The 23,673-nt window shown below is 42.5% G+C and overlaps 1 protein-coding gene across 6 annotated transcripts in view; it reads left to right on the plus strand.

The window, feature by feature from the left end:
- Positions 1-5,874: 5,874 nt before the first annotated feature.
- MBNL2 (muscleblind like splicing regulator 2) overlaps positions 5,875-23,673 on the plus strand; it is a 194,308-nt gene continuing 176,509 nt past the window's right edge. For 3 of the 6 annotated variants that reach the window (XM_049853124.1, XM_049853126.1, XM_049853128.1), the window contains exon 1: positions 5,876-6,099. The gene's annotated coding sequence lies outside the window, so the exon portion shown is untranslated. Of the gene's footprint in view, positions 6,100-23,673 lie in introns of all 6 variants that reach the window. The other 3 variants (XM_049853125.1, XM_049853129.1, XM_049853127.1) reach the window with 2 other exon arrangements.

A 23,673-nucleotide genomic window follows, 5' to 3' on the forward strand; every position in this document is an offset into this window, starting at 1 on the left:
CTTTTGAAATAGCTACTAAGTTGTAACTATTTGATACAGTGGCTGCACCAATGGGCTCAAACAAAGAATGACTGAGAGGGTGGTACAGGACTGAGCAGTATTTTGTTCCATTGCACACAGGGTCACTATGAGTTGGAGCCGACTTGACAGCACCTAACAACAACAACAAGTAACATGTTAAAAACACAAATACTTATTAAGTTGTTTGGGCCTAACTACTTAATAAATGTAACAATTAAGTATTTCTTTTGGCCTGGGAGCACTGTGAGAAAAAAGCACTCAACACCAAGAGTGCCATGAACCAAGAAAGTTTGGGAATCTCCGCCTTAGTCCATTAGCACGTTCTGGCATACAGAAATCACTCTTCAGTGAAAGCTCCCTGGACTTCTGGGGTCTAACGATAGTGATAACGCTGCTGATGAAAATAGCAGTAGGCGTGATAGTAGAGCTTAGGTGCATTGAGCACTTACTATGTGCCATGTTCTATGCTAAGGGTTTCTCGAATATTATTTCATTTGCATGCCTTATGTAATTTATCTCACTCTATTATCCTAACGCAGAAACTGTAAGTCCTAATTTTCCCCAGAGACTTCTGCTCCTAGACCTATTGGTGAAAATTTAGGAACCAGCTGACTTTTCCTGTGATCAATTCAGTAGAAAATAGTATAACTTTTTTTTTCTCACAAGAATAAAGCCGATTTTGTATGCCCTGCTGCATTTTCAACAACCTACACGTAAAAACACAGCAAACGAAATTTCTAATCTCTTCTGAAGTATGTTAGTTTTCTCTAGGATCCTAAATAAAATCAATCAACTAAAATCTATTCAGCACTGCTGCATGTTGGGTGTTGTGGAGGATACAAACAGATGTAATGCAAGATTTCTGCTTTTGAGGGGCTTACGGTCTGGTTTACACATAAAACAGCTAAAGGAAAATAAAGCAGTATATACTAAAAGACTAAGTGGAGAAGTATAAGCTAAAAATATTATTCTGGTTGAGAAATTAGCCCAAAGATTGAGTTGTCACGCACAAGCCCATCTGCATCTTGCCTTTCTGTCTCGTTTTTCTCTTCTGTAAACAGCCTTCTCCTCCCTTCTAGACGCCTCTTCTGGAAAGTCAACACTTCGCTGTGTTCTACGAGCATTTGAAGGAAGATCTAGTTTTTATGGAAACGCCTCCATTTTCAACGTCAGCAAAGATTAATTTTTCTCTTGCCTGTAAACTTGCTCCCTTTGGTATACCCAACAAAGGAGATGATGACGTCGTAACAACCTTATCTCTTTGCTTTCATACAGTTTCTCCTTTCCCTTCTCTAGTCTAATTTTCAAAAAATACGTAGGCTACGTTTATTGTCTCCATGCCCTCACTATAAAGTTTTTTTTTTTGGCTTGAGCCCTGTATCTGTCTTTGCCACTTTATTACTAGTGCTGTTTTCAAGGTTATTTATCCATTTAACAATTCAGTAACTATTTCATAAGCATATGCCATTAAACCACTCCATGTTCTGAATCCTGAGTATAAATTGACGAATAAGAAACACATGCCTTTTTCTCTTGCAGAGACTAATGAGGAACATAGACAAGTAAAACATATTTACGATAAAAAAAAAAAACTGTGATAATTGCTATGACGCTTTATCAGAGTTTTAAGAAGATTGATTTCGCCACAGTGTGGTGCATGGATGTTGAAGGGCAAGATTGGAGGCAGAGAGGCAAGGATAGGTAAAAGATGATGGGGGTTTGAATTAGGGACACAGCCATGTAAATAGGGAAAAGTGAATGAATTCAAGAGATAGCAGGTAGAGTTCACAGAACTTGGGGGTTGTTGGATGTTGGTGGCAAGACAGGGGGAGGCATCAGACGTGGTAGTTCTATTCCCTGGGATGGGAAATATAATAGAAATGGATTTCAGTAGAGGGGAAAAATATTTTAGTTTGGGACAGGTTGAAAATGAGTGATTCATGGTATATTCAAGTGAAGATTTGGGCCTAGCAGTCCAGAGAAAAGGATGGAGTTATAGGCCTGGAATTCATCAACATATAGAAGAAGACAGACAACTTCTATTAGGCAAATTTAAAGGTGTTGTCTTTTAATTCTTCTGTCCACTTCCATTATTTGGACATAGTAGATCATCTTCTTGGTACTTGTTCTGTGTTTAGTTTATCAACTATTCTCCTTTCACTTTAGCGTATTGACTTCAGTGAATAATAAAACTTCTTTCCAGAATTTCAAGGGAATTTCATTAAGTTACAAAAAAGAAAACACCAATGAAGAAAAAGAAGGATGAAGGAGAGCAGGAGGAGAAAAATCCAGCTTGGATCTGCAAGACATTGTGTTGATCAACCCGTTCCTTCAGCATATACGTATTGATCATCTCCTCCTATGTGCCAGGCACAGGAGTGGATGCTGGGGATAGAATAGTGACTGCTAAAGCTGACAAACGAGCTGGGAAAATAGACTTTAAGTAAATTATTAACCAAATGAATACATAGCCACACCCTGCAATAAGTGCTGTAAAGTGAAAACAACATGTCTAAAATCTCACTGCTCAAAGTGTGGTCAATGTCTCAACCAGCAGAATCAGCATCACCTGGGAGCTTCTTAGAAATGCAGAATCTTAGGAGTCACCCAAGGACTACTGGGATGGTATCTGTCTTTTAACAAGATCCGTGGGTGATTTGAAAGCACATTAAAGTTTGAGAAGCACTGCTGTAAAATACAGTGTTATGAGAGAAAATAATAACTCATCTTGATGGTCAGGGAACTCATCTTGATGGTCAGGGAAGTATTCTCTGAAGAAATGACCTCTGATGAGCCTAAAGGGTAGGCAGGGGCTCGATTGTACAGGGATATGAAGGCCATGAAAACCCAAGAGCAACACAAAGACATTTAAAGGTTTTGCAAAGGCGTGTGGAACAATTATATTTCTGGTTTGGAAATCTTATTCTGTCCGAAATATGAAGAAAGGATTGAAGAGGTCAAGAATAATGCTGGAGACCAGTTACAAGGTTATTTCAATAGTCATGGTGAAAAACACTGGTAGCTTCGACAACGCTGTGTTGGTAGAGGTGGAGCAAAGTGAAATATTTCTAAATACTTAAGTGCCAAACTTGACCGACTTTGACGATGCATTTCATACGGAGCAGGCTGCGGTGTGTGTCAAGAATGACTGCCAGGTGTTTGGCTTGTGCAATTGGATGGATAATGATATCAATTCCTGAGATAGAAGTCATGAATTCAACAAGTTCATGCATGGTACCTTGCTATACCTGGTGAACCATGTAAAATAACAATAAGAATAAAACCAAAACCAAACCTGATGCCTTTGAGTCGATTCCGACTCATAGCGACCCTATAGACAGAGTAGAACAGCTGCATAGGGTTTCTGAGGAGCACTGATGGATTCGAACTGCCGACCTTTTGTTTAGCAGCCAAGCTCTTAACCACTGCGCCACCAGGGCCCCTAAAACAATAAAAAGTGTCATCATGTGGTAAGCATTTATCATGGGCTAGTCATTGTATATAAAGATACTTTATGTACATTACCTTAATTAATCTACTACAGAAACCTTGCCTTATGGAATGAGAAGATCAACTCAGGCAAGCTAGCTATACAAGACTACATTGTTCAGAGTTCAATGGCCTGATACGATGACCAGTGTAGGATGATTTCAAAGGAGAAAATCAAAGAAGATGGTGTGGACAGGGAAGATATAGCAGAAGACATGGTAGGTGAGCTGAGATCTAAAGGTTGGGTAAGATTTTGTTGAGTAAAGGCCTTGGGAGTAAGGTCTAGGGACGGAATGCAGGAGCTAGGTCCTGGAGGCTTAAATGGGATTGTCTTCCTCAGAAATTCATTTAGGAAAACAATGGAGAAAAAAAGCTGAGTAGAAAGGGAGAGGCTAGATTTTGAAGGCCTTTGTAAGTCTGCAGTTCAGATTGTATAGAGAGAAGGCTTCGGGTAGGAAAGGAACGTGACTTTACATGACTTAGGAAAACCTGTCTGGCCACAGGGAGCTTGAAGCTGGGGAGAACCGAGTCTCAGAGGCCAAGTTGTTAGCCTGGAAATTATCCAGGTAACAGGGCAGAGATCTGGACTAGCTGGGAGGAAGAATCAACCAGACCTAAATTAGTTTCATTGGATGAAAATGAGGAATGAGTCAAAGATGACTAATGTTTCAGGACTGAGAGGAAGGGAATGGAAGCTTTAAAGTCAGAATCAGAAGGAAACCTGGAAGAGGAGAAACACAGACTGTGACTCTCCATTTACATGTTAAGCACACGGCTGCTAACCAAAGTTTGACAGTTGGAACTCACCTAGCTTCCGTAAGATTTCAGCCTAGGAAACTCTACGGGGCAGTTCAACTCTGTAACATGCAGTCAGTATGAGTTGAAAATGACTCAAAGGCACTTAGCAACAGCAAACATAGTTATATTATATATAACATTAATCCGTTAAGCACATTAATACTTTAAAATAATTTTCTACCTGTTTGACACAGAGCTCATTCAAATTCCCAGAAAAATTAGACAAAAGCCTGCAAGTTTTGATGATTTACAGGGGATGAAAAAGAATATCATAAAAATTGAGGGAAATAAAATATGGGATTCTACTGAAGAAAATAGCCTACCAGTCATGAAACACTGTATTCTTAAAACACAATTGGCCAAATGAGAAGCTATTCCATTTTACCCAACTGCTACTTCATTACAGATGGCACTGAACACTTGCTTTTAAACCACAGGGCTTTGGGTTCAACCTTTCAGCTGAATAGGGGCTTTGTTCCTGCCTTGGTCTAGTCATGTAATCATCACACTTTTAAATTTATTTTCCTCAAAATTTTGTGTTTAGTTGAAGGAAAATGTATGTGCTTTGTGTTTTCCAATAGCCATATGGGATTTTTTTGTTGTTTTTTTTTTTAAGAGCATGAGGAAACACTGTTGGCTGGAAAAAAATAATAACCCTTAGTAACCTTTCTATTTCTCTTTTCCTGCTGTATCTTGCAGGACCTCAGCACTTCCTGGAGTATTCTTTGTGGAGTGGCGTCTGATGGTGCCCCCTGGACCATGCCCCATGTATATTCAGCAGTGAAGAGTTCACTGTGATAATTTCTTCATTAATGACAATGTGGGCCAATGCACAGTATTTATCAAATGGCATCTAAGACAGTTGGGGCACACCTAATCCTTCTCCTAGGTGCATGCCAAGAGCATAAAAGGGTAATGTATAGTTATCAATTTTATTGTTCAGCGTTCCCTAATTGCAGTCTCCAGCAGTCTAAAAACTTAGATGAAAGATATGTGGGCTACAGTAATTGACCATTGCAATAACAGATGTTGTACAGTGAAACTATGTGTTCTAGAGAGATAAGCAGGTTTTGATTTCAAACACTCACTTGGGCTAACACGTTCTCCCTAGATAGAGAAAATCATATATAAATGTTTTGTAAGGTATTCATTTTCATGGCAGACACTGAATTCTTTTTCCTTAAAAGAAAAAAAAAAGCTTTGTCAAATGGGATGCTGACTTCAGGTGGATGTGTAACCTTGATTTCTTTTGAATCTGCAGAGTTTGTATTTTCAGAAATATTTAGCATGCAGCCACAAGCTCTGGGCTGGCTGTCTTCAAGGGTGTTTTCTTGAGCCACCCCTCTCTCTGCTCTGCCAATTATATGCCACTGTGTCTTGGTGCTGTGATTGCTTTCTTCTGAGAGGGAAATTCCGTTTTCATCAGTATGGATGCACTGTTTTCACACACTGCAAGCGCTGTGTTGCTGTGTCAGTCATCCTATGAGGGCCAGTTTCAGACGAGTAGGGCTGACGACCTGGCTGGGGATTGGCTGGCCGCCGCTGGGAGGGATTTGTCGGAAGGAGGGCTGCAGCTTTACAGCAACAGAGTTTAGACTGTCTTTGCTTCATCATCTGAAGGCAAGGTTTTCCAGACCCGGCAGACGGCTCTCCGAGTACAAGAACCAGGGAATGAGAACTATTTACACGGACATTCCTTCTTCCTCAAGCAGTGAGAAGCCTTGGCCACTTGATTCTGCCCGATGTTCCTGGGGTTACTGTAAATAGGAAGGACAGACAGACCTAAACAAGGTAGGAGAATCACCCCCCCCCCCTTTTTTTTTAATGTTTAAAGAGTTTGCTGCAGTATGCTGCATTCCGTGTGTGTTGCTCAGGGAAGCCAGGGAGACCGGATTCCACTAATTCAAATGTAGTACTTGCGGGAGACCCCGGAGTTTTACGTAACATTTTGATTTGAGAAAAAAGAAATGGCAAAGCTTGAATCTAAGCCGCCTGTTTGGGGCGAGGCATAGACTTGAGTTCTTATTCAAATAATAGATCTATTTATTATTTTTAAAGAATCATTTGAATTATAGGGAGCATCCTTCTTTTCCTGTTACAGAAAATATTCATGCTGCCATAATTAGTTCCCGAATACATAAAGTTTACAGTGCTCTTAATATTTAGAAACGGACCTGGAATTAAGAAAAAATAAACTTCATAGAAAATAATCATCAGCTGAATGTTTGCCCAAAAAAAAAAAAAAAAAACACCTCTCTCTCTCTCTCTATAGATATAAATGTATATTTATTAGAAATTAAGGACCTCCCTGGGTTTACAATGCTGCGGCTTCAATTGAGTTTCAAAAGCACGTTTTTAACAACCTAGCAAGAGGTAGCTTTCTGGCAAGTTTTCGATACTGTAGTTCAATGTTTACATTTCTTTTTCTGGCATGTCTTTGTTTCCAGCTTAAAAGTGGAACCATTATATTCAAAAGTAAAGCTGGGTTAATAATGCTTACTGCAATTATCTGATCTTTATGCATTTTTAATGAGAACACACAGCCAGCAGAATAATTTAATGAGGGCAGGCTAGCTTTTAAGGCTGTGTTTTCACTGTGCCGAACCAGATCAACTTTCTTGCCGAGAACCAGCAGTGAGAAATGATGGAGAAGATTTATTTTTAACACACTTGGCCCGGGAGAAGGAAAGGATATATTTGTTAAAGAATTCTTTCTGCCCTTTTCCGTTTTAAATTTCTGCCAGGCATGAGGAGACTGTGCTTTTTTGTTAGGCCTTGGGAGCATGTGTTTACAATAAATGTGTAACATTTTTAGAATAGTTAGAAAGCACTGGAGCAAAGGGAAAAAAAAAAAATGCGACTTGCCTGACAACGATGATGGTCAGTGTTCTTCGGGAAACGTTACTGTCACTTTAAAAGATGAAGGTTAGGTGGAAAGATATTTGTTAATTTGGCAATATGTGTGTGTTGGGGGCAATAAAGTAAAAAAGAGGGTGGGGAATTCTTATAATCTTCAAATAAGATGAAGTTTCTTTAGCTAGCCTGCCTGTTTTGTGAGGAGCAGACTGAGTACTCATTTAAATAAGGGCGATGCCACGTAGATTCTTCTAGACCCACTGTTTTTACTTTCAAGGAGAAGTGCAGGACACTAGCCCAGAACTTCTGACGTCATCCCCCAACTATTTCTGCTGTGTGCTCCATTATTCAGGCTCATGGAGAGAAATATTTCTTTCTGTCCTGGCCAGGAGCATTCTGACTCCCAGTTGGCAGATCTTGAGTTATGTCTTCCTATTTTAACCTTTTCCTTTTTAAACCCTAAACTGATCTTCTAGCATTCATAGGCTATCCTCTCATACCTGGGTCCCATCAGGCAGGTCAACACAGGTTTTCTGCAGGGTTGTGGCTGGGCTGGCAAACAGTGGAGGGGGGCGGGGAGCGGAAAACGGGGCTTCTCTCTGGCCCATCTTCCCTGGGCACCAGTCCTCTTGGTGCCACTCCCAGTTCCACCAGGGCCATTATTTAGGACGCAGGTTATGCCACCAAGTTCATGGCTGGTTGCGAGGGTGGAAACAGCTGTTTTTTTGTAAAAAGCAGCTGTTGCCACCACCACCATCTTCTGGTCCAGATGGGCGGAAGGAAGGGATGTACTGTATTGCGGGGCTGTTAATACGGTGTCACAGGTGGCAACCTTGGTCCTAGAGATCGGGGCGAAGGTTAGTTTGTAATAAGCAGCCTTTGAGGAAGGAATTTTGAGAACAGACTGGAGTTCGGAGAAGTGCTAGTACCAGTTTGTGTCTTCTTCCTAACTACTGGTGTAGTCTTGGACAAGTGCTACCTCAATTTTCTGACTCTTAAGACAATTGAGTACTAGTTACTCCGCTTTCCTTCATAATGCTAGCATTTGGAGAGAACTTGACCTTGTGCAAAAAAAAAAAAGAGTTGTTTGTCTGATGGCACAATGAACTATTTTAAGTACAAAGGGATAAAACCTTGGTATTAATGAAGCTGTAGGCAAATACCTTAGGGTATTAAGATATATAGTCATCTGTACAAAACCCTTCGTGCTACTTCGTGCTTGTGTAAATTTTCTGGGGGCATTTATACTTAGACCAACAAATACAATTTCCAAGGTAATCAGAGCAGTGTCGTTGGCATTTTTTCCGTCTGTCTAGTCTGATACACTAGGAGCTGTGCAAACCAGACTATTCCCGACACGGCCCTGGTGGCGCCCAAAGCATTTAGAGCTATTTTCCTTTAACTTTTGTGTTAAATTTGTGAAAGTGGCGTGAGTCAGAGCGAAAACAAAAGGAAAGAAGAAGAAAAAAAAAAAAAGCTGGTGAAATACACTAGTTATGTAGCTTTACTGATTAACCGCCTGTCTTCTCTCTGCTAGTTGTTTTAATTTTCTGTTGCTATGGTGAAAACAAATCAATATCACATGGCTACCAGCCAGTCCCGCGCTTAGGGAGCCCCACAGACATTCAAGATCAGGTACTGGAGGTTCCAAGCAAGGACTGGGAGATTTAGATACTGAGCTTAAAAGGGGTCCCTGTGCTAGACTGAACAGGCTCAGAACAATCTTGTGCGCCTTTCCCCTTCCTTTCTCCAGCACCTTCCTCTAGTAACCCGAGAAAACGGGAAGGAAAGCATACTGATGTGTTTAGATTTTCCAAAATGACAAAACGTACTATCAACATGGAAGCAGGCTGGTAAGATTGCAAGGGATAAAGGATTCTGAGTAATGAAAACAGTTTAGCTGCTGGGCTTGCCGGATGTGAACAGAGTTTGAGGCCTTGAATATCTCCAGGCACAGGTGCCTGTGGCAGCTGGCTGGGTAAGAAGCAGTTAACACTGTCGCATCAGGCAGAGAAACCTGGCAACCCTAGGAAGCGGGGGTGGGGGCAGTGGAAGGGGGGTGTGCACAGAAAGCTAGGGCATATAAAGCACTGGAGTCAGCAAGGAACAGAAAGTTAGGAGAAAGCTGTAGTCAGAAGGCAGGCCAGTTGAGCACAGTACCCCGGGAACCTGGCAGAATGGGGGAGAGGAGCTCAGCCCCTTTCACGAAGTCTGCCCGACGCCCAGCCTAAAGGCCTAGCAAGGAGAGAGGAAGCCTGGGCTCTCCCTGGGACGGTCAGTGGAACCAGGTGGGCAGGGATGCCTACTGCTTGTGGAGTGGGGAATTAGATATTGCAAGCATTGACTTCGCTCAGAAAGAGGCAGGGAAGTCTTAGGTGGGATTTGTACCTTGGTTACAAATATGAGTTTTTCTCCACGTTTTTAATCAGCTCAGAGTTTTGTGTGTGTGTGTGTGTGTGCTTTAATTGTACAAACTGTCTGTGGCTGCAGTGTTAGCATTGACAGTCAGGAGTCAGAGGTGGCGTGGTGGCTGGGCCTGCACCCGGCCTGTGCCTCCAAGTGCACCACATTGTTTAGCAGAGGCCAGTCCTCTCCCCACCCCCCGGGGGTGGTTTGTGAACCTGAGCTGGGGGGCTGGTGGACAAGTTTTGGCCTGGCCTGCACCTTTCAATATGGCAGAAACGCTTGGTGATAAGTGGGCACAGCAATTTACCTTAGTGTTCTGACAAAGAAGGTATTGTCTAAAGGATCCCAGGTCAGTGTAGTCCATCAATCAGTCAACAGGTGTTTATTAAACACCTCCTGGGTTCCTGGCTTTTGCTATTTGGTCAGTTCACCAATGCAGTTACCTAATACCTGACTTTGTATGTGTGCGGAATAAAGGACAAAAATAAATGAAGCAAAATGATAATTTTCAAAGGCCTTAATAATCACTTTATTGTATAATACGCATTTAATATTGTTAACCTCAGATTTTCGATTTAGGTTTGAGACAGTTTAGGGGTGTGTGTGGGGGTGGAGAACAAAAGAAGGAGCTTTTGAGGTTTGGATATGTCCGTGGATATATTCCTTCACCTCCGTGACATTTATCAGCATAAATGCTATTTAAACAACACAAAGATCTAAGACACAGTAGACGTAAGGGAGTACTATGAAAAATCCAAAATATGAGGCTACCGAGAGCAACCATCCAGTCACGGCAAGCCCAGTTTCAGGCCCTACGTGGGGAGCACGGGCACGTCACCTAAACAGCCTTAAACTTGAGCCTGCAGCAGGAAACCTCAGCCCCTCTCCCACGTCTGAGCCGCAGGGTGCCCGCTGAAGCCCCTGATGTGATGGCCTCAGCCTTGCGTTTCCAGCAAGGAAACCTGATTCCCGACTCTGGAGGATTATACTTTCCCCCGTTTTTTCCTCTTAAAAGCAGATTTACTTTAAATATATATATTTCCCTTTTTAAAAAACGCTGTGTTTGTTTTGTTTTCTTACGCTAACATCAAAATGAGTGTGTGTTCTCTGTGTACAGATAAGCTGTGAGGTAAGGACTCGGTTTGGGGGAAGAGCTGGGAGAAGGGACTGAGGGTGTAGCCAGGCTTAAAAGATTCTTTTCAGGCATGCTCCTGGCAGACAGATAGCAGGTGCCAAGATTTAGGGGCATCTACTGCAAGCTGGTTACTGCAGCAGAGCTTTTGGGATAGTGAACCCCCTCAGTGGGAGAAGGAAGATGGAAGAAACACCCAAAATGCTGATGGTCCTTGTCCTGAGCAATTTGCATCCAAGTAGCTGGGAAGCAGTTACAGAGAAGGTAAGAGTGGTTAAGCACACAGACAACTTCAGAAGGACAATTAGCATATGTATAACTCCTCGAGCTTTACAAAGGGCTTCCACAGACACCATCTCAATTAACAGTTCAAATAGAGAGTGAAAGCTGGGAGCCTAGAATTAGGCCACTCTCTCGAATGGTACCTTAGGTGAAGCTCCTGGAGGAGATAGGTTGTAAGCTGGATTTAAAAAAAAATTTTCTGTTCATTTATTTATTATTTTTTAGTGGTTAATGACTTGAACTTTGAAGAAAAGGAAAAAACATAAACGTGTACCTGGTGCGTGTACCCAAGTCACCATCTTCTGTCCCCAAAGGCTCTCTGGACAGTGTCTGCATTCATCCTAAATGTGAGACCTAAGGGCAGCCCAGACGCTGAGGCAGACCAAGAGAAGAGGGGGATCTTTTCTTTTTTTTTTTGCCCCAAGTTCTTCAAGCTGTGAAGTTAGGTTATGCGTTTTACATCTTTCTTCTTTTATAATATGTGCAATGGAACGTTGCTCACCATAAAGAGAAATAAAGTCCTGATAACACACTACAACGTGGATGGACCATGCTAACGTTATGCTGAGTGAAATAAGTCAGTCACAAAAGAACAGCTATTGTATCACCCTGCTTCTGTGAAGTAGCTAGAACAGGCAAATGCAGAAAGACTAAAGTTTATTAGTGCTTACCAGGGGTGGGAGGAGGGAGGAAAAGGGAGTCATTGCTTAGGGGGCCCTGAGCTTCTGTTAAGGGTGATGGAAAAATTTGGACACGGATAATAGTCAGGGTTGTACAACATGATGAATGTAATCGTGTCACTGAATTATACACGTAAAAAATGTTGAAATGACATATATATATACACATATATACGTACGTATACTGTGCCATCAGTATAGAGAGAGAGCCCTGGTGGCACAGTGGTTAAGAGCTCAGCTGCAAACCAAAAGGTCAACAGTTCGAATCCACCACCTGCTCTTTGGAAACCCTATGGGGCAGTTCTACTCTGTCCTATAGGGTTGCTATGAGTTGGAATCGACTCAGTGGCAGTGAGTTTTATATATGTGTGTGTGTGTATACCACAATAAAAAATGCAGTAGAATTTTTTTTTAACAAACAATAGAATGGACAACTTTACAATTGAAGAGAGAGACATTGATTGGCTTGCTTCCCTTTCGCAGCTCTGACTGCTTAGAAGGCATTAATGGACAAAGCCAGATGCTAGTTTCGTGTCCTAACTCAATCACACGATAACAAGGTGACCTTGGTTGTTGATGGCAGTGAGGTGCTTCCAGAGCATACTATCCATTAATGGTTGCAAATGGTCTGCAGGCCCAGGAAAAACCAAAGTCAACAATGGAATCAAAATTCAAAGTATTCCGTTTGCCCATGAGAGTGCCTCATTGCCAGTTCTCTTAAGCCTACTGAAAAAGGAGAAGGAAATTAGTATTTTAGGGGCATGTGTTATGAACTAGGTGCTTTATAAGTGTATCTCCCGTGATCTGAACCTTATAATAGCTCCACGAAGTTAATGGTATTCTCATTTTGCCAATAGGAGAGTCTCTGAAAGGTTCAGTAGCACACCTATGATCCCACAGCCAGTACGTGGCAGAGCCATTATTGAAACTTACACCCACCAGACTCCCAAACTCTGCAGGAGGGCAGCATTATGTTTTCAACTCAGCAGATTAAAATTCGGAACATAGAAATAATTAATTTGCTGGAAGAGAAAAAATTGTTCAAGGTGGAAGCGGGAGGTCAATTATTTTTTAAATCTCAGAATGTGTGCACCTTACGTGTTTGCATTAAAATACATAAATACCAGGTGTAATTAATGGTGAGATCTTAAGTGTATATTCATTTCAGTTTTTATGTTTAACGTCTCTCTTAATGCTTACAAAAATGCCCATTTCCATCATCCTTTTATAAAGCAACAACTGATCTTGAATGAGATAAAGCAATGTGCTAAAATCTTATTAGCCAAAAAGTGGAAGAGCTAGTCCTCAAACCCGTGGGAATCTGTGCATAAGTCAAGTGGGCTTTAAATGAAATTAAACTTCAGTCTGACTTGGAGTTTTTGTTTATTGGAGGCCACAGAGTTGAGTAGAGCCCAACCCAAGCAATTTTGGGAAGATACCAATGTTTTTAATTATGGTATTGAATTATTTAAAAAATCTATGAATTTCAGGCATCCTAGATGCAAACTTCAATTAATTAGTTAAAATGTATTGGTGAAGCATATATTACATAAATGATTTACTACTTGTAATTTTAAATGCTCTGGGAGGTCAGGATGCAAGAGCTCTGTTGGGGCCGAAGTTGTGGCTAATTCTTCGTGAAGGAAGAGCTACTTCCTCTGCGTCTGAACGGATGTATTTGTCTAAATCTGTGTTTCTAAAATGGGATGGGTCCAACCCAGGCCCAGGGCGACATTATCTGCTAGGCGAGGAAAGGAAATTTTTGCACTTACATCTTATATATGATTTAGCTCATTCTTCTACAGTGTCAGTTTTTGTGTGTGCTTGATAGCATATTTAACATATTAGCATTGTAATGCAAGCATAACATTTGTAAAGCAACTATTCATATGATGGCTGTACCTGCTCAAAAATATTTTTCTGATGGGGTACATGAGCAAAAAAGTTTTCAGAAGCCACTGGTCAAAAATACAGAAGGGCATCTCAGGAAAGAGGGACACTCTGTGTACCATAATGTGGTGTAGGGACCAGTGAGGGGACTTTGAACAATAGAGATTAAGTGTTGAGGAGCAGAGGGAAAAATAGATGAAGTGGCTAGAGTCAAAATATGGAAGATTCTAAACGCCATGTGGAGCTGTTTAATTTCGTCATATGTAACATCAGGTTTCATGCTCTATGAGGATCCAGTTGTGACTTACGTGGAGGATATGGTTAGAGTTTAGAAAATTTGTAGGAAGTGATGCCAGCGGCCAGAAGACTTTTGCAATACTCCAGGCATGATGTGGGAAGAACTAGGATTAGCACTGTAGTGTGGGGGTGGAGGAGAAAGGGCAAATCCATAAAGCACATTGAAGGAGACATAATAGAAGTCAGTAAGAGCTTTAAAGAACCAAATGACATAAGGCTTCTAGCCGGACAGCTATCTAGGGTACCCTGACAGAAATGGGAATAGTTGGCAATGGGACCAGTTGCTGGGAGTGAGGTTGAGTTTTTACTTTTGACAATGGTGCTTTTAGCTGATGATGGGACATCCAAGTGGAGATATTCTGTAGACATACATTTGAAAACATGGGAATGGAGAACAGCCTAGACACAAGGCTGAAAATGTAGGCTTGAGACAAACTGTGTTAGAGCCATAGTTGAAGCCGTTAATGTCCATGGCCTTGTGGAAGAAAGCAGTATAGATAGAAACAGGCAGATGACTAAGATAAAATGGCAAAAGGAAAAAAAATAGAGTCCCCAGAACTCTTTTAAACTCCATCTCCAGTCTCCATGGCACTGGTAAACAAGGTAACTTCCTGCACTGCCTTATCTTACTGTCCACAGCTTACTTCCTCTGGCTTGAGTGTTCATGCATTGGTCTTCTTGGAGGCAAATATTGGTTCAGTGTCATATTTAGAGGCACAGAATATTGGATGGCTAAGGGAACTTACATAGTTGTGCTTTTTGTATATAAAGTTGACTTTTTAAAAGATCAATTTTCACTAGTAACCAAAAGAAAGCATTTAAAACCAACCATTATCAAGACTTCTGAATCTCTATATCAAAACGTACATTTTTGGCTGTTGTTGATTCAGACAGTAATTCCAGAGTGTTTGGAGATGTCAGGGGTCCCTGGTCATCCTGTTCCCAAAGCCCTGGGTGTTCATTTCATCCTGGATCGAGCAGGCCTCGTTTGAACCTAGACATGAACATTACTCTGAGAAAAATATAATTTCAAGATAAGCAAATACGCAAATTATGCAAATCGTTGATCCTCTTTAACCAGATGCTCCAAGAGAGTGAACTAGAACGGCACTTCTCAGGTATTCATGTACAAAGCGGACCACCTGGGGATCTTATTAACAATGCGTATTTTGATTCAGGAGGTCTGGGGTGGAGCCTGAGATTCTGCATGTCTAACAAGCCCCCAGATGATGAGGATGTTGGCCCATGGACCATACTTCACGTGGAGAAGCTCTAGAACACAGTGGATGCTTTGCTAACGTAGCTGTAAATGACAGCAAATCACTGGGATGGTCTTCAGAGAACACTGTATAGGGCTGGAGGTCAGGAGCTACCTCCTTAGCCACAGTCGGCCTTTCCAGGCTGCCCAGGCTCAGAGTGGGCCTAAGACTGAACTGACTTATCCCACCAGCCTTCCACCAAATCTTCTGGGACATAAGCAGTTTCAAAGACGTTTTCCCAGCTCTGTGGCTGCAGACAGCTTATCTCTGGACTGTCTCCTTATCACCTATGCGAATTAGTTCAGGGAACTATGACAAACTCATTGTTTCCCTTAGGATGCAGATAATGCCGTTTTCTCCTTATTCTCTCCAAAGAATAAGAACATACAGGAAGCGTTAAATGCAACTAAAATTGCATTTGTTTAAAAGTGCTAGTTTTACAGTCTTGCACTATAAATGAAGACATTATTAGAAGAGTTAACTGTCTAAAGATGTAGATTGAGTGAAATGCCCTGGCCCATTTGTGGGCACCCAGACAGTCTTCTAGGAGCCCTGGTGGTGCAGTGGTGAAGTGCTCGGCAGCTAACCAAAAGTAGGCAGTTCGAACCCACCAGCTGCTCCAGGGGAGAAAGATGTGGCAGTCTGCTTCTATAAAGATTTACAGCCTTGGAGACCCTATAGGGCAGTTCTACCCAGACCTATAAGGTTACTATGAGTTGGAATTGACTTCACGGCAATGGGTTTGGTTTTTTGGATACAGCTCTGGAAGCGCTCACTCATCTAAGCCAAGAAATTTGGAAGGCAGCTACTGGCCGATCAGCTGGAAGAGACCCGTATTTGTGCCTATTCCAAAGAAAGGTGATACAACAGGATGCGGAAATTATCAAATGATCTCAATAATATCACATGCAAGTAAAATTTTGCTGAAGATAATTCAAAAACAGTTGCAGCAGTACATCAACAGGGAACGGCCAGATATCCAAGCTGGATTTAGAATAGGATGTGGAGTTAGGGATATCGTTCTGATGTCAGGTGGATCCTGGCTGAAAGCAGAGAATACCAGAAAGATGTTTACCTGTGGTTTACTGACTATGCAAAGGCATTCGACTCTGTGAATCATAACAAATCACAGATGACATTGTGAAGAATGGGAATTCCAGATCACTTAATTGTGCCTACATAGAACTTGTACATAGACAAAGAGGCAGTCATTCAGAGAACGAGGGGTACTGCATGGTTTAAATCAGGAAAGTTGTGCATCAGGGTTGTATCCTTTCACACACCTATTCAATTCGTACGCTGAGCAAATAATCTGAAAAGCTGGACTATTTGAAGAACACAGCATCAGGATTGATGGAAGACTCATGAACAACTTGTGATATGCAGGTCACACAACCTTGCTTGCTGAAAAGGACAAGGACTTGAAGCACTTACTGATGAATATCAAAGACTATTTAGCCTTCAGTGTGGATTACGCCTCAACATAAAACAAAATTTCTCACAACTGAACCAATAAGCAACATCATGATAAACAGAAAATATTGAAGTTGTGAAGGATTTCATTTTCCTTGGATCCGCAATCAATGCCCATGGCAGAGACAGTCAAGAAATCAAACAACGTATTGCATTAGGCAAATCTGTTGCAAAAGACCTCTTTAATGTTGAAAAGCAAAGATGTTACTTTGAGGACTAAGGTGCGTCTGACCCAATCCATGGTGTTCTCGATTGCCTCATATGCATGTGAAAGCTGGACAATAAATAAGGTATAAAAAAAATACTGAAGAAGAATTGACGCCTTTGAATTATGGCGTTGGCGAAGAATATTGAATGTACCGTGGACTGCCGGAAGAATGAACAAATCTGTCTTGCAAGAAATACAGGCAGAATGCTCTTTATAAAAGAGTATGGCGAGCCTTCATCTCACAGACTTTGGACGTGTCGTCAGGAGAAGGATATCATGAGATGGATTGACACGGTGGCTGCAACAACGGGCTCAAACATAGCAACGAGGATGGCACAGGACAGGGCAGTGTTTTGTTCTGTTGTGTATAGGGTCTCAATGAGTACGAACTGACTGAACAGCCCCTAATCACAACAACGACAATGTATCTTGTTATAAAGTGAAACTGAGTGCATGTCAGCCCATCCTCCCCTCATGTGTGTCACTGTTGTGTCTGTCACACATGAATCTCCTTCTTTTAGAGCCAGGAGTCTAAATAAATGCATTTAGAGGAAATTCTTCCTTTCCGGGATACCCATTCAGTCCAGATGGTTGGCGTTTTTATGTATTTTAATTTACCAATAACTGTTGAGGAATGGAATCAGACAAATGTTTATTGAGTTTATTGAGTGCCTACTACATGCCAGACACTCTGCTGGGAGCTTTATGTGCATCAACTCAGCTAAACCTTTTTGTTGTTGTTGTTATTTCTTTGAATTATTATTATTTTTATTGTGATTTAGGTGGAAGTTTACAGAGCAAATAGTTTCTCATTGAACAGTTAATACACAAACGGTTTTGTGACAGTGGTTGCCAATCCCGTGATGTGTCAGCTAAACCTTTTTACCAGTGAGTCAAAGAAACTAACCACTTAGTGGCACGTTACCTGCCAAGGTCACATACTGGTAAGTAACAGAGCAGGAGAGAGACCCAACTTGATGGTCTCCAAAACCCCAGGCATTTGCCAGGAGTGTCTCCTGGAGGGGGCGGGGTTTGTAACAAAAGGACGTTTGCTTTAGTAAAGCTTCTTTCACATTTGCACTTGCAGTTAGCAGAATTCACTAGTTAAATTCAACCTAAGCAAACCATTACAGGCATACTGTGCAGGCAGGAGTTTAGTTCTGACCAGGAGTGTCACCTCACACAGGGGCTTGGTACTTTGCCAGGGATGGCTAGAGCTTGCCACTTTTATTTGTTGTGACCAGTTGGCCTTTACTCCTGAATCTTCTTCTCTCTCTCTCTGTGTGTGTGTGTGAGAGAGAGAGAGAGAGGGAGGGAGAATGTGCATGCTGGAGAAGCTTAAAGGTCTTGTAGTTGTTGTTGGGTGACTTTGAGTCAACTCAGGCTCACAGCGACCTGATGTGACACGGTAGAGCTGCCCTATAGGGTTTCCAAGGCTGTAATCTTTATGGAACCAGGTCGCCATGCCACATCTTTCTCCCGCGGAGTGGCTGGTGGTTTCAAACCGCCAACCTTTTGCTTAGCAGCTGAATGCTTAACCCCTGTGCCACCAGGGCTCCTTTTAAAGACCTTGGTGGATCTCAATTTGTAGTTGCCTTAAATAGATAACAGATTTATTTAAATAGATAACAGATGTGAAAGTTCACTGTAAATTATGAGGTCTGTGTAAAAGTGAGATGCTTTGTGTCATGGCGGCTTTGTTACCCTCTCTGAGAATACTTAGAAATTGCTGTCTCTTCGTCCGCTTGCCCCACCTTTGCAGTGCTTGGTCTTTTATGCAGGTCACTCTTGTCTTCCACAGAGGCATCTCGTTGTTCTCTCTCACTGCTCCAGGATTTCTGCTGTCTGCCTACAGATGATCTCTCTCTGCACTCTTTCTCTCTAGCTCTGCCTTGCTCCTGAGCTAGACAGTGGTCTCTTTTCCCATGTTCAGTTCAGGTCTTCAAGGTTCTGTCTGGCGTCCCTACTAAATGGCACAGTGAATCTGGGGCTCTCTTCACAAGTGACTCCAAACATGGTGGCAGGGACTATTTATTTGCCCCGTTAGGAAACCCCTTATTTGAACCCTAAAGTATCAGCTTCCTGGCAGCCCTCAGGAAACAAAACAAATCCTATCTCTAGAGTTTCCCCATTTCTTTTCTTTAAAGTTCCCTGTTGCAACTAGGCTGCAATTAAGAGGCAGGATCAAAGGGATTGGCTGCCTCTGGTGCTGCTGGAAAGAGCAAAGCTTTGGTCTTTTTAACTCTTTACTTCCCACTGCCAGCTACTCCAACTGCTTCTTGGTTCCTCTGGGTGCCCAGGTACCAGACCTGCGGGAGACACATCAGAAATCACTGAGGAACTCCCCCACTATGCAAGATGCTGATAGCTTCTCCTCTTTGAGATCCACCCACTGACTGACAAAGACCATAAGAAGAAAATTTTAAGGAAATCCCAAACTGGAAGGAATCTGAGAGATTATGTGGCACAGCTCTGACACATTCATTTCTACCTTCTATCGGATCCCTGACCAGTGGTTTCTAGCTTGGCCACCTCTATTGACTGGACAATCACTACCCCATAGAAGAAATACTATAATATCTTGTTAGAAAATTCTTCTGTGTGCTGAAACGAAATGCGACTCCCTGTAACTCTTACCCCTCAACCCTTGTTTGGGTTTTTGGAGTAACTCTAAGTAGGTCAAGTACCTCTTGGCAGGTGAACTCCTTGTCATATGTGAAGACAGTAGTCAAGCTCCCTCTGACAGAGGTCGTACCATCCTTACTCAGGATATTATGCCTTCCTTTACGCTTTTTTTTTTTTATGCTACCCAAGACATAAGGAGCTCTGATGGCACAATAGCTAAGCCCTCAGCTGCTAACCAAAAGATTGGCGGTTAGAACCCACCCAGTGACTCTGTGAGAGAAAGACCTGGCGATCTGCTTCTGCAAAGTTTGTTGTTAGGTGTTGATGAGGTGTTTTTCAACTCATAGTGACCCTGTATGACAGAGCAGAACTGCTCCATAGGGTTTTCTGGGCTCTAATCTTTACAGAAGCAGATCTCCAGGTCTTTCTTCAGCAGAGCTGCCAGGGGGTTCAAATCACCAAACTTCCAGTTAGCAGCCAAGCACTTAAACATTGAGCCACCAGGGCTCCTTCTGTTTAGGGTTCTGTAAAGATTACTGCCAAGAAAACCGTATGGGGCAATTCTACTCTGAAACACATGGGGTTGTCATGAGTCAGAATTGACAGAGAGCACCCAACAGTAGTGACAACACCCAAGACACTCTGGGTTTGTCTGGGTACGTTGTCACATTTTGGCTCATATCGCTATGTGATACTTGAACCTTGAACCAGCTCTGTTGGAGAAAGAGATGAGAGCCTCCATTTTCCCTCAGCTCTGTCCAAACCTGAGCTCAGTGGGAAAATCTACAAATAGAGGTGAGGTGGGGAGGGGCAGACACTTTCCAAACCTGCATGGAGAGCTTTCCAATTATCTTCAATCCCAACAGCAGGCCATAGCCAGTTCTGGAAATACTTCAGAAGACACAGGGCATTGGCTTATAAAACTACTCACAAGGACAACATAGATGCCATACTTTTGCACAAGTGACGCTCGCCTTACATGTTTGATTGCTGGCCGCATCCTCCCCTCCCCCAGGACGCAACTTCAGAAGCACCACCATGCCAATCCTCTTCCACAAATTGCTGTAAAAAAAAAAAAAATACTAACGTAGCACTCTGAGGGGGAGGGCGGGGCGGGGCCGACAAACAAATACCGAAGGCCTGTTGTTTGGGTAAAAATACTTGTTTGTGTAAAAATAAGGTAGATAGGTAAACAGATATAGATTGTGTGTATATATCTGTGTATCTTCACACAAACTACATGAATTGAGGCAGTTTTCAAGGTAAAGTGCCTAGTTTTGGTTTTCTTTCGCTTTGTTGTTTTTGGTTTCCTGGCTCGGCAAAACGGTGATCATTTTAGCAGTAGTGGGTGGCTCTGTGGCTGTCCACAGAGTCCTCAGCAGCTTAGAGACAGACTCGGCCGTCAGTAGGTACCAAGGTCACGGTGGGAACTAATTAATCCAGCTCCCGCCAACAGCCAGCTGCACTAACCTGCCCTCCTTCCTCAGAGAGGGAGAAACCAGGAAGGATTTTCCCCTCTGTTTCGTCCAGGCCTACTCAGGGCAGTTCGCACCAGGCCTACTCAGGGAGATACCGAGCAAACAAAGGAAAGGCCGGGGGAGGGGTGCTAAGCCATTTCTCTACTAGATGGCTACGTTTTAACCCGGGGAAGAGAGCCCAGAGCCTGTTGGGAAGATTTCAAACTTGAGTTGAGACAAGCCTTCCAATTTTTCTGAGGAAAATTCTCAAGTTAATATTTAACCTAGAGATCCCCAAGCCTTTCCCTGTCACAAACTTTGCCCTTTTTTTGTTTGTTTGTTTAAACTACCAATTTTATTTCTGTCCTAGAAACTTAGTCAGCACTCTTGGCAACGTTTTAAATTTGTCTTTTTGATTAAAACAACAACTTTTTTAGCTGATCACTAGGGAGTATGAATTTTTTTTTTTTTTTACTCCCCTCAGGATGAGATTTATGTTGTAGAACCCAGATGACAATAAATAACTGATCAGAAAATATAATTGAAAGGAGTGATTATGTTTGGAGACACTGATGGTCAATAAAGAGATGCGAAGTTGGAGAATGTTGTCGTTTAAAACCTTGTAGCTCCCTGAGTTAATATTAGTCCCCTTAGCCGGACACATGTTAGGTCTTGAGTTAATTGTTCTGTGGCTGTGGATTTTTATTTGATGTTCCGATCCCTTCCTTCTAGCTTAGTAATTAGTACAGAAAGTCATGGAAAAGCACAGGCTTGGCTTGTGTGCTTTGTTAGGTCAACAGTTTGGAGTCCCTGTCTTTAGAGCTAGCTGGTCAGTGATGTATTTCAGCCTGTAGCCCTCTGTGGTTCCTCCCTGGGTCCCCAGAGCTACTTCAGCCAAGAGGGGCATCAGCCACGCAGTTAGAGAGTTTTCCACGACAGTCTGGCAGAACTGAGCAAATCCTGGAGTTAGGTTGTGATGCACTCCATCTTGCTCACTGGTTATAAACAGGAAAAAAAAAAGTCAAAACCGTATGTTCAGTGCAATATCAGGCTCTTAGTGAACATTTAACTATTAAATATTTAGCTATTAAATAATAATTGTCGAGCTATCCACATATTTGAGCGTTAGGGGGATAGACGCTGACTGGCGCTGGCCGAGGCTGAGGAAGGCAGAGAAGGGTGGTTCTCTTTGCTTCCTTTCTCAAGATGGCATGAAGCTGGAACCCTTCCAGCTTCTAATGGGAGAAGCAGAGCCAGGCCTGCGTTTACTGACTTATTTCCCTCCTTCACATACTCCTTCTTCCCCTCACATTTTCAGGACTGAAAATTAGAAACACTTTTTTCCTACACACAAAATTACTCCCTCACACACGCTTTTTTTTTCCTTCTACTTTGAAATGGCAATTGCTGCCAGAAAGCCAGCCCTAAGAACACGTACCGGCCATCTGGGCCAGCACAGGAAAAGGGTTAATTTAAGATGTAGCCAGCTAGTTAGACAGCAGGAGGGCAGTTGCCCTTGGGGGAAAGGCTGTGATGATGAAAAGGACCCAGGGGGCTTCCGGGGTCCTAGCAATACTCTGCTTGGCAATCCGGGTCTGGTGGCCCAGATGTGTTCAATTTGTGAACTTTCAGTGGAGCTAGACACTTAAGATATGTGGTCTTTTCTGTCTTTAATAAGTTTTTAAAATGTAACTGGCTACCTGCCACTGTCTTTCATGAGATTAAGAAAGAGCTAGTCAGAAGACAGAGTCCCCGGGTGGTGCAGTGGTTAAGCATTCGGCTGACAACCAAAAGGCTGGCGATTTGAACCCACCCACAGGCTGCAGGGCAGAAAGGCCTGGCAGTCTTCTCCCGTAAAGATTATAGCCCAGAAAACCCTGTGAGGCAGTTCTACTGTGTCAAACAGGGTCACTATGAGTCGAAATCGACTTGACAGCACCCAACAACAGCAGTGAGAAGGTAAAGTCTCTGGATGGTACAAATGGCTCATGCCCTGGGCTTCTTCTAACCAAAAGGCTGGAGGTTCAAGTCTACCCAGAGATGCCTTGGAAGAAAGATTTGTTTTCTTGAAAACCCTAGTGTGTGCACTGACACGCGTGAGGTCCCCATAAGTCAGTGTTATGGATTGAATTGTGTCCACCAAAAATATATGTAGTAAATCCTAGCCCTTAAATGTGTGGTTATAATCCCGCTTGGGGATGGCTTTTCTTTGTTATGTTAATGAGGCAGTGTTAGTGTGGGTTTGTGTCTTAAATCAATCTCTTTCAAGATATAGAAGTGCAGATTAAGCAAGCAAACAAGCAAGCACAAACGGAGGGGAAGATACACGTCACATGATTGCCAAGGAACCTAGGAATCGTTGTTAGGTGCCATCGAGTCGGTTCCAACTCATAGTGACCCTATGTGCAACAGAATGAAACACTGCCCAGCCCTGCACCATCCTCACAATCGTTGCAATGTTTAAGCCCATTGTTTTAGTCACTGTGTCATTCCGTGACCTTGGGGGTCTTCCTCTTTTTTGCTGACCCTCTGCTCTACCAGAAACATGATGTCCTTCTCCAAGGACAGGTCCCTGCTAATAACATGTCCAAGGTACACAAGAGTAAGTCTCCGCATCCTTGCTTGTGAGGAGCGTTCTGGGTATACTTCTTCCAGGACAGATTTGTTTGTTCTTCTGGTAGTCCATGATACATGTTCAATAGTGTTCACCAACAACATATTTCAAAGTCGTCAATTCTTCTTTGGTCTTCCTTATTAGGAATACAAGCACCCTTATTAGTTAAGAATATCAAAAAACAAA

This window comes from Elephas maximus, chromosome 14 (genome assembly GCF_024166365.1).
Source record: "Elephas maximus indicus isolate mEleMax1 chromosome 14, mEleMax1 primary haplotype, whole genome shotgun sequence".
Classification (NCBI taxonomy): Eukaryota; Metazoa; Chordata; class Mammalia; order Proboscidea; family Elephantidae; genus Elephas; species Elephas maximus.